The sequence below is a fragment of the Muscardinus avellanarius genome (genome assembly GCF_963383645.1).
Source record: "Muscardinus avellanarius genome assembly, chromosome: 15".
Classification (NCBI taxonomy): domain Eukaryota; kingdom Metazoa; phylum Chordata; class Mammalia; order Rodentia; family Gliridae; genus Muscardinus; species Muscardinus avellanarius.
The window spans coordinates 45,622,554-45,627,468 of NC_137801.1; the positions used below are offsets into that span (position 1 = coordinate 45,622,554).

The 4,915-nt window shown below is 34.5% G+C and overlaps 1 pseudogene across 1 annotated transcript; it reads right to left on the reverse strand.

Annotated features, from left to right (window-relative positions):
* Nucleotides 1-1,223: 1,223 nt before the first annotated feature.
* Nucleotides 1,224-1,716, reverse strand: LOC308273748 (protein tyrosine phosphatase type IVA 2-like; annotated as a pseudogene). The gene has a single exon. The product of its transcript is annotated as a protein tyrosine phosphatase type IVA 2-like (transcript).
* Between the last annotated feature and the right edge of the window lie 3,199 nt (nucleotides 1,717-4,915).

The window sequence follows — 4,915 nt, forward strand, 5'->3', positions numbered from 1 at the left end:
ACCACTCCTTTTCAATATAGTTCTCAAGACTCTAGCCACAGCAATATGGCAAGAGAGGGACATCAAAGGAATTCAAATAGAAAAAAAGAAATTAAATTATCCTCGTTTTCAGATGACATTACTCTATATCTAGAAGACCCAAAAAACTCAGCCAAAAGACTACTGGTACTGATTGACCAATTCACAACAGTTGAATATATTAAATATGAAGAAATAATATTAAATATGAAGAAATCAGTAGCTTTTCTATATTCCAACAATGAATCTACAAAGAAAGAAATAAAGAAAAAAATTATTTCACAATAACTTCAAAATCTATAAATACCTAGGATAAGCTGAGATGTAAAATTTTCTACAATGAAAATGATAAAACATTAAAAATACTGAAGAAGAATTGGAAGATGGAAAGATCTCCCTTGCTTATGGACAGGCAGAATAAATATCAACAAAATGGCCATTCTGCCAAAAGTGATCTATTGATTCAGTGCAATTCCAATCAAAATACCAATGATATTCCTTATAGACCTAGAAAAATCAGTCATGAGCTTTATATGGATGAACAAAAGACCCAGAATAGCCAAAGCATTTCTCAGCAATAGAAACCATGCAGGAGGCATCAAAATTCCTGACTTCAAAGTATACTATAGAATGATAGTTAAAAAAGCAGGGTACTGGCACAAAAACAGGCACATATACCAATGGAACAGAAGACACAAAAACAAATCCACACACTTATATCCAATTTATCTTTGACAAAGAGGCCAAATTCATATGCTGGAGAAAAGGCAGCCTTTTCATAAAATTGCTGGGAGAATGGGATAGCCATTTGTAGAAAAATGGAACTAAATTCTTAACTCTTCCTGTGTACAAGAATCAACTGGAGATTTATTAAAGACATGGAAATCAGACCAGAGACTGTGAAGCTATTAGAGGAGGGCATAGGTTCAACACTCCAATATGTAGGCACAAGTAGTAACTTCCTCAACTAGATCTCCAAAGTGCAGAAAATTAAAACAAGTATTTACAAGTAAAATCATATCAAACTTAAAATTTCTACTTATCAAAGAAATCATCAAGAATCTAAAGAGAAAGCCTAAAGAACTGAAGATCATCTTTACTAGCTACCTTTTGATTACATGGGTAAGATTCCAAATTCACATTTCCAGGTACCAAGAGTTTACTCTAAATGCCACAATTGCATATGCCTTCATTGATCTTTCTTTCTACTGAACACAGCAATACCCATTGCTAGCTCTGAAATGTAATCTCATCTTAGGTCAGTATTTCTCCAAGTAAAGTAGCTGTTTGGAATTGAATGCTCCTCTTTTTTGTCTTATAAATTGAATGGCATCTTCATATTTCATTCCACTTTCAATCAAAGCAAGTGTCACTAGCACAGGTGCTCTTACCAATCCTGCAACACAATGCACTGCAACACAGCAAAGTGGTTCTTCATGAAATTTGGATTTTAACAACTTGAGACAATCATCTACTATCTGAATAATGAGTGGAGCTCCATCATCAAATGGCTAATCTAGGACATGGATTCCTTCATTTTCAGCTAGAGCTTTATCATCCATAGCATCACAAACTCAACCTAAGTTGTCACTTCTTACTTCTTCAGGTTCTCTGTGAACATGTTGAAATTAATATTGTTAGGGTTAGCAGAAAACACATATTCTCAAAGGAGATCCCCATCGGGGATGGGTGGTTCATTATGGCAAATTGTGTAAGCATGCATATGTAAGTGAGTGAGTATTCCACTCAAAATATGAGGAAAAAACTCAATAAATCTTGAAATGTTCCATAGCAGAAAACATTAAAAGATCACTAAAATGCCTATCATCAATCAGTATCTTCTCTGGGCAACTTATTCTTTTTGAAGCTTTTCTCTTCAAGATAACCAGAAGTAGTTAAAATCCACTTGAATCCAAATTCAACTTGGGCCTCAATGCCTACAGATTGATTCCCTCAGGCTCCAAAAATATCCAGCTACATACAAAACTTAAGCAACCTTTATTACATTTAGGCACTAATGAGACAAGTTAAAAGTGTTGGTTTCTGCTAGGTGTGTGGTGGTGCACACCAGAGGATCGGGGTTTGCAGACAGCCTCAGCTACTTAGCAAGGTCCTTCGGGACTCAGTAAGACCTGTTCCAAAACATAAAAAGACTAAAAATTAGGGCTGGTAGTGTAGCTCGAAGGTAGAATGCTCCTGGGTTCCATCCCCAGTACTGCAAAAGTAAATAAATAAATAAATAAATAAATAAATAAATAAATAAATAAATACTGAAAAATAGGGCTGGGGGTATTGCTCCATGGTATCGCACAAAATATTAATTATGGCACATCGAACATTAAGTTCACTTGTCTGCAAAAACACTATGCTGAGTGTGGCAGAATTCTTCCCTCATGCTCAGAATCGCCATAAATGAGAAACGTATATTCCAACAAAAAATGCTGATGAGCTGAAGACTGGGCATTGAAGTCTGGCAGTGGCAGCGACAACTCCCCACAACCCTTGGTGGGCAACACCTTGCTAAACAGTATGGGGAGGAGGCGTGTGTCCACGAGTCTGTCCTCTTGCAGGTGTTGTAGCCTCCGCTGCATCTCCTGCTACCACACTGCCCCAGCTGCCATGGTCCCTTGAACCTTGCCTGGCCGCTACTACTCCTGAATGGACAAAGGTTACAACCCGACAAGTCTCTCCACCTCTATCATTATTCAAACATTTAATTAAGTCCATTCTACTTTTAAAAGCATTAAATCATCCTTCTTTTCCTATTGTAGTTTAAGGCTTGCTGAATTTGGCACTTCAACCAGCCATGCTGTATAAATCAAATATTAATTTTATTTTACATTATTAATAACTAAATTATACTTTAGGTAAATTAATAAAGTTGTCATAGTAAAAGTGAATATCATTTATTCAGCAATTTACAAGTACATCTGGCATAAATATCAAATCTAAAATGACTAAACAGCATAAAAAATGAAAACTCTTGGACAACAAATGTTTATTTCTTTAAATCTTCACCCAAAACTTATTTCCATATAGAATACATAATAGGGCATTTATTTCATGAGTTCTTAGGTTTTAAAAGTCAAATATTATCAACATTGCATCTTTCACTGTTTATGCACATTAATTTTTTTAAATAAGCAGCTTGCAATTTTTAAAAGTTTAAAAAAGTTTTTGTTGGTGCATTTTAGTCATACATCTTAATGGACTACAAGTTCATAGAGGCATACATGCACACATCACTCATTCAGCCCTTCCGCAGTTCCTTTCCTATTTCCTCCCCCTTCCTTCTTTCTCATATTTGGCTTAGTGATTGGTGTTTATATGTTTGTGAATATACATCATGTACACTGGGGAATTTTCTTCTTTTTACCTCTCATCTCCCTCACTTAGATCCCCTTATTTGCTCATCTATAGATTATACTTAGGTTTCATATATTAAGGAGAGCGTATGACTTTTTACTTTTTGAGACTAATCTATATTCATAATTTTGTAATTCATTCATCGGTTGATGGAGTTTGGGGCTGGTTTCATAGTTGACAATTGTAAATTGTGCAGCTATGAACATAGATACACATGTATTAGTGTGGTAGTTTGGTTTCCATTCTTTTGGGTAAATACACAGAGTGGTACTGCTGGATCATATGGTAAGTTTGTTCCCATTCTTTTGAGGATCCTTTACACTGCACTAATTTACAATATCACCAACAGTATATTAGAGTTCCCACTTTTCCATATCCTCACCAGCATTTGTAGTTGTTTGTGTTTTGAATGATTATAATTCTAGTTAGAGTTAGGTGAAATCTCAGGGTAGTTTTGATTGATAATGATGTTGAGGTTTTTTTATATATTCATTGTTCATTTAAATTTCTTCTTTGCTGAATTGTCTTTTAACTTTCCCATTTTTTGATTGGGTTATTTTTTTCTTAATGCTGAGTTTCTTGAGTTCTCTGTATATACTAGGTATTAGTCCTCTATTGGAGAAAGTTGACAAAAATTTTATGCCATTCTGCCAGCTTTCAAGGTTTTTGAGTTTTCTTTGCTTTACAGAAGCTCTTCTGTTTATTTCAATCCCACATATTGATTTGACTTTTAGTTTCTTGTGACTTTGGGATCTTGTTGAGAAAATTTTTACCTTAAGTATTTGTTGGACCTATACCCTATTCAAGGAGCTGTAAGGTCTCTGGTCTGATTTCTAATCTTTGATCCATCTTAAATTGACTCATATGCAGAATGAAAAAGTGGAGATTATTTTCATTTTTTTCATATGGCTAACCAGTTTTGCCATCAAAATTTGTTGAAGAGGCTATCTTTTTTCTAGTGTATGGTTTTGGCTCCTTTGTCTAAAATCAATTAGCTGTAAGTATGTGGATTTGTTTATGAGTCTTCTATTTTGCCCCATTGTTCTTTGTATCTCTTTTTGTGCCAGTACCATGATGTTTTTATTGCTATGACTTTGCAGTATAGTTTGATGTCAGGTATTGTAGTGTCTCCTGCATGATTTTTGTTGTTGAGAACTAGTTTGGCTATTCTGGGTTTTTTGTTTTTCCAAAATAATTTAAAGATTGCTTTTTCAGAGAAAATTGTGAACTCTGCTATACTTAGTTCAAATATTCTGTATGTGTCTAATAGATCCATTTGTTTCATTGTTTTATTTAGTTCTGAGACATCTTTACTGACCTTTTGTCTAGAAGATTGGTCTAGCTGTGTGAGAGGGTTATGTTTTCTAGTATTATTACATTTGGATTTATATGTTATTTAATGTCACAAAGAGTTTGTTTTATGAAAGTAGCTGCACCTATGTTTGGGGCATAAATGTTGACTATCATTATTTCCTCTTTCTGAGTTGTTCCTTTTATCAGAAAAAAAATGACCCCCCACAAAATAACATGC